The sequence below is a fragment of the Arvicanthis niloticus genome, chromosome 2, assembly GCF_011762505.2.
Source record: "Arvicanthis niloticus isolate mArvNil1 chromosome 2, mArvNil1.pat.X, whole genome shotgun sequence".
In the NCBI taxonomy this organism is placed as follows: Eukaryota; Metazoa; Chordata; class Mammalia; order Rodentia; family Muridae; genus Arvicanthis; species Arvicanthis niloticus.
In genome coordinates this window covers 135,828,431-135,839,659 of record NC_047659.1, presented here as the reverse complement: position 1 = coordinate 135,839,659, position 11,229 = coordinate 135,828,431, and positions in this window count along the sequence as shown.

Sequence of the window (11,229 nt, the reverse complement as noted above, 5' to 3'; positions counted from 1 at the left end):
AAAGTGTGTTGGGCTCTGTGTGGTTACTCCCTGTGTAAGTAAGAAAAAAAAAATACTTACTAGGAGCCAAAACCAGAAAAATGTCTCTTTCTCCCTCCCTCCTTCTCTCCCTCCCTCCTTCCTTCCCTTCCTCCCTCTCTCCTTCCCTCCCTCCCTCCTTCTGTCCTCTCTGCTTACAGCTTAGCAACTATAGCTGGGACACTGTTTTTGTGAATAAAGCTTTATTGGAAATGGGCCATGCTCATTCATTTCCAATCGCCCTTGACAGGACAGAGCTAAGTTGTGGATCAGGGACTGCAGATCAATGAAATAAGAATTGTCTGTTGTCTGCTGTTCGTGGAAGTTAGTGACCTCCACTCCAGCATAAAGAGATGGAGACTTTACGGGCAAGAATGCTTGCCACCAAGGTCAATGCTCTCGGAAATGGCTTCAACACGGCTTCTCACCATCCACACATCCACACAAGACGATATGAAAGCCAGAACCCTCTGGTCAGTCTCTGTCTCCAGAGCATCCTGAGTATGCCAGACTTTGGTCAGGTGGGCATAATCTATACACACAGAGGGCTATCTTGCTCTCCTGTGGATGGTCGGAAGGTATGTGTTCATTGATACACATACCTTCCGATAAACAGACACAAGGAGTCTAGATAGGGAAGCTGATCTAAGGAGCAGGAGACATTGCTTCCAGCACTGGGGAGTGGAATTGTAAGCATAGCTGTCTGGTTGAGGGGGACCTGACCTGATCCATTATAACCAGTGTAAAGCACTAAACTGTTTGGTGACTGGTTTGCTCACTAAAGTGAGATCCTTTCAGACCAGGCTGTTCTGGCTCCACCGGCAGCATCCAAGGTCATCCTGGAGGTCACCAAAGGAGCAAGATGAAGAATATGTGGGGAAGCTTCAGGGCTTTGGCCTAGAGGGCCAGGCACATAGGTCACCATGGGCCTCCAGGAACTTAAAAGTCAGTCTTGTGGCTCTGTCCACCCTCAAAGAACCCTGGGAAATGTAGTCCTTAGGTGTGCTAGAAGAGAAAATAGCCTGTGGTCTGTACCAGGTGTTTCAGGCATGGGATGGAACCCTAAATGATGCTCACAGACAGGAACAGAAGTGACAGACACACAAGAGAAACGATACTGAGGGAGAAAAAGTAAGAGACTGCGGGTGCTACGTCTTTGACATAAAAGCAGAAACACACAAAACGCTACAGTGCTAGGTCTTTCTCACTTTTGTATTTTCCCTCATGTCTGTTTGAATACACATATATCTAAACAAATGTATGGCAGATGGGCAGAAAGAACATGCTTTAAATACACCCAAGTGGGTGTCTGTGGGGGAGTCGGGACTCTGAGGAGTGGAGATGGGAGAAGGCAAAAATAAGACGTGAAAATCAAACCAAGCCAAGGTTATATAGTCCGAGCTGCAGTGGTGGGCTGGGGGTTCAGCAGATGCCCAATCAAAAGACAGGGGAGAAAAAAGCCGGGTGGTGGTGGCCCATGGCTTCAATCCTAGCACTAGGAAGGCAGAGGCAGGTGGATCTCTTGAGTTCGAGACAAGCCTGGTCTACAAGGTGAGCTCCAGGGCAGCCAGGGCTACACAGAGAAAACTTGCCAAAAAAAAAAAAAAAAAAAAAATCCAAACAAGAGAGACAGGAGCGGGTAGGAAGGGGTTTGGCGTAGCTCAGTGGGAGAGGGTTCAACAGGGGTGGGAGTGGGGTGGTGGGGAGGGCAATGAAATGAAGAATAAAATTTATATCCATTGTGGAAAATTTGAGAAATGTATAAAGAAGAAACCAATACCCACAATCCACTCTACAGATGTGACTGCTCCTTTAAAAAAATTGTGTGTATGTGTGTGTGTGTGTGTATGTGTGTGTGTGTGTGTGTGTGTGTGTGTGTGTAACTTACTGATCTCCCAGTTTATATCACACATGTGAAGGTCAGAGGACACTTTGCAGGAATCAGTTCTCTCCTATCGTGTGGGGCCTGGGGACAGAACTCAGACCATCAGCAAATGCCCTTGCCTCTGACCTTCTCCTCTGCCCCCAGCCACCCCCCCTCTGGTTATTTTTATAGAGCCCCTCACTATATTTTCTGCTTGGATATATGGTGCGTACAGACCAGGCCACATATAATTTATTGATTATATACGTTTTTCATTCTCTTCCCATTTTCCCATGTCTCACAAACGTTTTTCCCATTCCACTGAGTATTCTTTGAGCAGATGGTCCAGTGGCTGAATGGTTTCCAGGCTGAGACATACTATACTGTGTTTAACTGTTTGCAGACTTGTGGGGTTGTAGGTTCTTTCTGGTGTGGGTCAGCATAAATGATACAATGATGAATGTCTTTGGGCAGCAGCTTGCCTGGATGGGCAGTAGTTATTCCTGCAGTTAGTTTATAGATAGCCAGATTGAAAATAATTTGGTCAAAGGGTATGAATCTAGGTGTTAATGTATTTATTTTTAAGGCTTTGGGGACATTTTTAAATTGGTAAGGAGAGAAACCTTTCTCTCCCCTTCCCCTACACTCTCTCAGATAGGGTTTCTTTGTGTAACATCCATGGTTGTCCTGGAACTCACTTTGTAGACCAGGCTGGCCTCGAAATCTCAGAGATCCACCTGCCTCTGCCTCCTAAGTTCTGAGATTAAAGCATTTACTAGCACACCTGGCTTGAGAAACAGTACTTTAAAGAAAAATGCTTAAAGAATAAACATGGCACTGGCAAAATGGCTCAGGGGATAAAGGAGCTTGCTGCTAAGTCTGGTCACCTGTGTTTGATCCCTGGATCCATGTGTGGAAGGAGAGAAGCGACTTGACAGCTGTCCTCTGACCTCTGCAAGCATGCTGGACCATCATCCTCCCCAAAATAAATGTAAACAAAGAAAACAAAAACCGTAAATGTGAGAGATTATTATAAAGTGAGTTCACATGACGCTCACGTCCACACTCCAGTCCTATAGTTCATCTCAGAGGCTCATCTCAAGCTCAGTTCCTTCCCAGCCCCAGAGGAAGCCCAAGCTCTCTTTACAGGCTCTTGTACCTCTCACTAATGGCTTTGCCATCTGCCTTAGTCACTTATCTCTTGCCATGATAAAATACGGAGACAAAAGCAACTTAAGGGAGAAGTGTTAGTTCTGGCTCACAGTTTGATGTGTAGTTCCCCATGGAGCGGAAGTGGAGATGGTGAGAGCAGGAAGCAGCTGGCCACCCTGGGTCCACAATCTGTGTACAGAGATGAATGCAGCCAGGTGCTCAGAGGGCTCTCTCCATTTTATGTAGTTCAGGATCCGCTGTCCAAGGAATGGCCCCACTACGATCAAGGTTCGTTTTCGAAAATCTGTTAACATAACTAAAATAACCCTCACAGTCATGCCCAGAGGCCCACCAAGTTCACAGTTCACATTGTCAACACCATCAAAGTGGCCGCTACAGTCTTGCCATTTGTCTGCTTCAACTCTGTACATGAATTCACATGTCGCATGATTTTTTTTTTCTTTTAAGCTTTAATTTGGGCCACCAAGATGGTTTTTTGATTCCCTGGGACCGATTGGTGGAAAAAGAGAGCTAACACCCACCTAAATCCTTTAATGTTAAGTATACATGTGTGCACACACTTTATCTGGGCTCTCTCACTCCCATCCATAGCTTTGGCTATCATTCACCCTGACAATGTCTCCCCTGGGCCTCAGAATTGTATGTGGAGTTTTAAATTGACATCTAAAACAGTCAAGCTTCAGTGTCAACATGATAGGATTAAAAGCAGCCCAGCAAACTAGAGAGGTCCATGTTGGATCTGTCTATGAGGATGTTTCCACAGAGGGCTGATTGGGACCTGCCCTCAATCTGAGTGTCACTATCTTAGGGGCCAGGAAACTGGACCAAGTACAACGGGTGAGAAAATGGGGCCACCACAAAGCAGGAAAGGAGAAAGTCTGCTTTGCAACAGCAACCCTGTCTTGGTTTCCTGATCCCCACCTGATCCCACAACCTCATGCTTGATACCTCATGCCTCCCCTGCTGAGAGGGACCAAATCTTCTCAACCCCAGACCCAAGTAAATCCTTCCTCACCTAAATGCTCTCTGATCAGGCATTTTGTCAAAGCAGCACAAAAGTAGCTCATACAGAAAACTGGAGTCAAGGTGTACGGCTGCTGCCGAATGGTCTGAACAACTGCTTCCTGGGCTTTGGAAAAGAATGTGAAAACATTGAGAACTGTGGGCTATAGAGACCGGAGTCCTGTTAGCAGCTTAATGGGCCTGCCTTTCTGTCCTGACTGTTGATAGGAACGAGGGATAGAACAGATTGTGCTCATGTGGCCTCTGAGGGAAACACACTCAGTAGGAATCCACCTAGAGACCATACATGTAATAGTCCCGGCAAAGAATCTGGGTATGTTCTGCTCACATCCTTAAAATCTGAGTCAGGTTGAGAGTTAAAAAGTAACGGACTACCGGGCGGTGGTGGCGTACGCCTTTAATCCCAGCACTTGGGAGGCAGGCAGATTTCTGAGTTCGAGGCCAGCCTGGTCTACAGAGTGAGTTCCAGGATAGCCAGGGCTATACAGAGAAACCCTGTCTCAAAAAACCAAAAAAACAAACAAACAAACAAAAAAAAAAAACAAAAACAAAACAAAAAAAAGTAACGGACCAATATGTTTGTTTGGTAGAGGAAAAGTCAAGAAGGGCAAAGCAGCCCAAGCAGCCAGGGTGTGGCGTGGTTACAGTTTACTGGCTTTTAGATTTATACTGTGAATAGGGTTCAAGGTGAGACAAAAAAAAAAGGGGGGGTGGAGAAGAAACAAACAAACAAACAACAGTAACAAAGCTGACAAAACAGGACATGGAGTTCGGCTGCAATTGTTCAAAGAGTGTTGCATTTTAAGGGGGAACCTCAAGGGCTATATGTAAAAAGGTGCCTTGAGGAGAGACTGCTCATCTGAAAGGCCAGGCAGGCATAACAACACAGAGTCATTTGAAAGGCGAGTCCTAGAGAAGAAAGAGCCTTGGGGTGATCCAGGGGAGGAAAGATGCTTAGGGAAGGGTTTCCCTGGGCTTTTCCGTTCAGCCTGCAAAGGCCACTACCACTATATAAACAGGGTCAGGCTACATCGCCAGCTGACAGACAGCAAGCACTGCAGCAGCATCCCTGTGAAGCTGTTTGTGCACACTCGCAAAATGCAAGCATTCCAGGCCCAGGGAGGTTGGCATCAAGGTTCTAGAATGTCACCAAGGCCAGGCAGTGCATGACAAGGCCAGGATTCCTGCAGGGATGTCCCTGTGGCCTTTGCGTGAAGCTGTGAAGGCAAAAGATGTTAGAGACACAGAGGAAAGCTGTAGGAAGAGTAGAGCCAGTCCAAGAGAGAGGCTATGTCTGCTGCAGGTGGCAAAGTTGGAAAATGCAAGCTATTCAAGCCCGTTGGAGCCCAGTGATTTCCTCGTGAGCTCAAGGTGCCAGACATGGAAATGTATGATATCTGGGGTTTGCACTCCTGGACTTCCATCTGTCTTTGAGCTGATCTTTTCTGCGTGTGCCCCCAGCACCTCATTTGGAATGAGGATGTTTACCCTGTGACATTGTATGCTGGACATATGTTGCTTGATTTTTAATTTTACAGAGGCTAACAGTTAAGAGTGTGTCTTGAGGAACTGGAGAGATGGCTCAGCGGTTAAGAGCACTGACTGCTCTTCCAGAGGTCCTGAGTTCAATTCCCAGCAACCACATGGTGGCTCACAGCCATCTGTTGTGGGATCTGATGACTTCTTCTGGTGTGTTTGAAGACAGTGACAGTGGTCTCACATAAATAAAATAAATGGAGGTGGGGGAGGGAAGGATGGAGAGAGAGAGAGAGAGAAAGACAGAGAGAGAGAAAGACAGAGAGAGAGAGAGAGAGGCAGACAGACAGACAGACTTGAGGCTCAGAAAGTTGGAGCTGTTAAAGACCATGGGACTTTTGAAGTTGGACTGAATTTCTTTTGAATTATGAGATTCTGGCCATGACCCTGTGGGGGATTGCAGTGGAAACTTGTGGTTTAAAATATATATGCTGGGCTAGTAAGATGGCTCAGTGGATAAAGCACTTGGTGTTTACCAACCTAAATTAGATTTACCTGAACCTACAGTGGAAATAGAGAACTGACTCCTTGTTCTTTGGCTCCCACACATGTATACCATGGCAAGCCTGTGCTCACACACATCACACACATAGGCACATGCGCACACGCACACACACACACTCACACACACGCACATGCACACACACATACACACACACTTACACACACACACACACTCACACACACACACACACACGCACACACACACATACACACACACACACTCACACACACATACACACACACACACACACACACACACACACTAATAATGAGGATAACAACGGAAATGATGTCTGTTGAGTATTGAGTTTTCAGGGGATGGACTTGGGAAGCTGATCTTCATTGTCAATCTGACTGTGTCACAAATGAACATCAGTGAGGTATACCTTTGCGTGTGCCTTTAAGGATGTTCCAGAGAGGATTACTTGACAAAAGAATTCTCATGCTCAAGATGTGCTATAGCATCCCACGAGATGCCACCCTGGACCAAATAAACAGGAGAAAAGGAGAAAGCCAGCTGAGCCCAGCCTCTCCTTTCTCTGTTTCCTAATCTGCCCAGGCGTGAGCAGGCAGCCTCACTGTCTGCCACCCGTTCTCACCTCCACCATGATGAACTGTGTCCCTTAAAACTGTGACCCAAAATTAAACTGTCTCTCCCTAAGCTGCTTCTGGTCAGGCATTTGGTCACAGCAATGAGGAAAGTCAGCTTTTGTTTAGTTTATTTTGTTTTTCCCGAGAGACAGGGTTGTTTCTCTGTGTAGCCCTGACTGTCCTGGAACTCCCTCTGTAGACCAGACTAGCCTCAAACTCACAGAGATCTACTTGCCTCTGCCTCCTGAGTACTAGGATTAAAGGCACATGCCAGGCAAGGAAAGTTAACTGTTATAATATCTGAGATGTCCAAAGCTGAATTCCCCAGCCTCCTCTCCAGACTGTAGTAAACTTCTCTATTCTCATCTTAATCCTCCAGGGGTCCAGCACCCAATCCTTGGAGTCATATTAACTCTTTCACCCCCAGGTTCCCAGCCAATCTTATCCACTCCATCCTTGGAGCACTCCCAGAATTGAGCATCTCATTTTATTTGTTCTGCGGTCACTCTGATATACACTACATCTTGCCTGGACTACTGCAGTGCCCTTCTCCCAGGTCACCCTCTTCTGTCTCAGTCTCCATAAATCTATACCCATGGAGCCACGGGGGATTTAACTCTTCTCTGTTGAGACCTTCTGTGGCTTCCACCTCTCCCAGAGGAGAAGTGAAGGTCTCGTTCCCTCAGTTGTGAATGTGTGTCTGCAGGTACAGCGTCCACTTGGGCATGTATGGAGACCAAATATGGATAGAAGGATGTCTTTATTGTTCTCCACTTTACCTTTTGGGAAGGGGTCTTTCATTGAACCTGGAGTTGAGATTCCAGCTGGTCAGCCTGGCCAGCCAGTCAGTCCCTGAGATCCGCCTGTCTCTACTTCCCAATATTGGGTTCTAGGTGTGCACTGCCATGTCTGGCTTTTACACAGATGCCGGGGATTTGAACTCAGGTCCTCATATTTACTTAGCAAGCGCTTCACCAACTGAGGTATCTTCCCAACACCAGATGTCCAGATCTTTAAGATCACACCCGGTCCCCTCCCTTTTTACAGCTCCTCCTGCTGTGATCATTTCTGCAGTTCCCTGAACACAAGGGCCAGCCTTCAGGCCCCATACCTGTTGTTCCTGCAGCTGGGCCACAGGCAGCATCTGCTCCAGCTTTACTGACCTTTTCAGAGGTAGGAACATTGGTGCTAGCTGGTGCCTCATATCTGATGTTCACTATTCTCTATGCCAAATAATCAGGGTAAGGTTTCTCTCAAGCTAGAATCCAAAGTAGATACTGCATTCATTCATTCATTCATCTATCCATCCATCCATCCATTCATTCATCCACCCACCCACCTACCCATCTGGCTATCATTTACTTGCTGGTAATGTTTGTACACAGAAGTCAGAGTATCCACAGGTCACTGGCAGCATCCTAGGAAATGAAAGGTGGTGTGGTATGGATTTGGGTTCAGACATTAGGGTGGCCAAGTTCTGTGCGTGGAGGGAGACACACGAGAGGCTTCTGGTTTCTTTCTTTGAGGAGCAGATCGTCGTTCCCAGAAGTTTCTTTTCTTGCTGGTTGGTTTGAGGTATTCTGTTGACCATCTTGATACCCATGGCTACTGGAAGTCTGGGTCCTCATCTCTGAGCCCCCTATGCCTGTCTTAGGCTGCTCACCGCAAGGCAGAAACATAAGTTTCGGCTTAGTTTTATTTTATTTTATTTTTTTTTTTGAGGCAGGGTCTCACATTGCCTTGCACTTGTTATGTAGTAGGGAAACTCCTGAATTTCCCATCTCCCTCTTCTAAGCACAGGCCTTCATTAGCATGCCTGCATATATATGTGTGTACACACACACATACACACACACGCACACACACACACTCTGTCTCAAATATAAATATATACATATAAATATATACCTATATTTATATTTGAGACAGAACATATATATATATGTATATATATATATATACATACATATACACATATATATTTGAGACAGAGTATTACCATATAGCCCAGACGGCCTTGAACTCAGAGCAATTCCCTTGCTTCAGCATCCTGAATGCTGGAATTAAAGGCATGTGCCATTATGCCCAGCATAAGCTTCTATTTGAAAAAAAAAAAAAAAGTTACTGTTTGTGACTTCACACATTAGCGAGCTTACATCCCAACTGACACACTGACCCAGTTCAGGTTTCTTCAGAGCCTTTTTCCTCACCTGTGAAACAGGGTGACAATAACTGCAGGGCAAGGAGGCAAATCTGATGCATTCTTAGTAATAATGCCTGTTGCATAACCAAGAGCAGAAACACTGGTGTCAGGGCTAGGGACAATCTTAGCACAGTCAAAAAGAAGGATAAAAGAGGTAATTATGTCCTTAAACCACTCCATTCTCTTTTCAACAAAGGCTCCAGGAACAGGGTTTGCCTTCGAAATTTGGGAGGCAGCTGCTGCGTCCTAAGTGGCATTTGGAGAGGGTGTGGCTGTTTGTGTAGGGAAAACTGTTGGCCCTTGTTAAAGTTGCCACGGGGCACTGCTGGGAATCTGGGTTTGTATTTGGCAGTCCTGTTTTTTAAGCTTTAGATCCAGGAATCAAACGTGGGGTGGGGGTTGGGCGGGGGGGGGGGGGAGAGAAGAGCCAGACTTGTAAACGTGTGTCCCTACATCTGCAGAAGCCATCGGCGGGCCCATTGCAGAATTCGAGATGCACACAGGTCAGCCAGCTACTAGATAAAGTGGTATGCTGGGAGTCACACCCCTGTGGGACGACTGCATTCTCTAAGAGAAGAAGAGAGGTTGGGGCATGGTTCAGTAGACAGAGTGCCTGCTTAGCATGTTCAGAGCCTCAGGTTCTAGCCCCAGCACTGCATAAATCAGGTGTGGTGATGTTTGCCTATAATCCTAGCACTCAGGAGCTGGAGGGAGAAGGATCAGACATTAAAGGGTCATTCTTAGGCACATAGCGAGACCTGGTCTGGGTTGACTCCTGCAAACCACAGCTCAAGCTCATCCAGGGGTAGAGGAATCAGCTTCTTTAAGGGAGCATCGATTCAGGGAGGAGCAGTTGTTAACTAAAGTGCTGTACCTAGAGGTCAAGGCTACTATGTTGAAGTAGCTTAAGTCATGAAGGCATTTACATGTTTTTTTAATAATGCAAGAACTCCAGAGACTCCACTTCTGTAGTTCGTTAACTCAGGAAGTCAGCAACATCAAAGATAAGAGGTACTTTCGTTCCCATCTGTCATTTTGCATCTGACCATTGCACATTCAGTGGTGACCTTCCTCATGGTCTCCAGAGGGCTGCCAGGCCTCCAGGCATCACAGCCTCGCCTAGTTAGAATAGTTCAGAGTCAAGGGAGGACCAGGCAGCAATGTAAGCACTTTGAATATACCAAACATTTTAATCTATACAATAGTTCTGTGATATAAGAATTTTCTATTGGCCCAGATCAAAACTTTGAAGCTTATTAAGACATTTTCACAAAGTCACACAGTTGGGTAGTGGTAATGCAGGGGTTTGAACCCAGGTAGCTGGTCTCTAGATCTAGCATCTTGGTAGGCTGGAAAGGAAGGCAGGTATGAATGGACGCACTAAGCATCTCCCTCTTTTTCCCCCAACCCGTGTTTGCACTAGCAGGATTTGACAGATCACGGAACCCAAACTTAATCTGGTATCTATGGTTGCTGTGTGACAAAACTTCTCCTAGTGAGATGCAACACACTTGTCAACTTGCTTCAGCTGGAAAAACCAAAATTACAGATACCACCAAAAGTCCAGTTTGGTGAACCAATGAGTTTTGTTGGGCTTTTTACAGGAATATGGGGGAGGAGTTACTTACAGAAGCAGAAATGACTCAAAGACAGCTGTATCATCAAAGCCCATCCCAGCCTGAGTGACAGCTCACAAAAGCTGGGAACCTGGAGCACACTGCACAGCCTGCAGAGAAGCTCAACGAGTCGGAGGGTATCTTTTCCTGGTGTCTAATTAACCGAAACCTCTTCCAGGCAGCTCCCCAGTTTCTGCATCTTCCAGGCTGCTGGTCTGATCTGAAGAGTGTAGCTTTTTTCCTCTGAGAGTTTTCTTTGAAGCTCAGCTACTATTACTCTCTGAAGGATTCCCAGCTTTTACTGTTTACTGTGGCTGGGAAAGTCCAGTGAATCCGGTCAGTTTCAGGGACTTCCTGAAACTATGTTGAAGAGCCTCTTTGCAGGATAGAATGTTTCAATTTCAAGGAAACTGTTACACAACAATGATGCTGCCATCAGAGCTTTAAAGAGCCTTGCCATGAACACCGTGTTCATCAAGTGGGCTTCTTCAGAGTGGTTTCTCCTGAGACAGTGAGGGTAGCCTAGCTAGGACTCTTTGGGACAGAATCAAACTTTAGACAGAAGCAGTGAAGCAAGCCTGTTTGTTCAGCACCAGCCTGAGTGGTGCAGATGTCTGATTTCCTAGGTCAGGGAAGACTCTCCTCTCTTCAGCAACTATTCAGTGATGAATGGGAACCAGCCCAAACTTAATCTGCACATG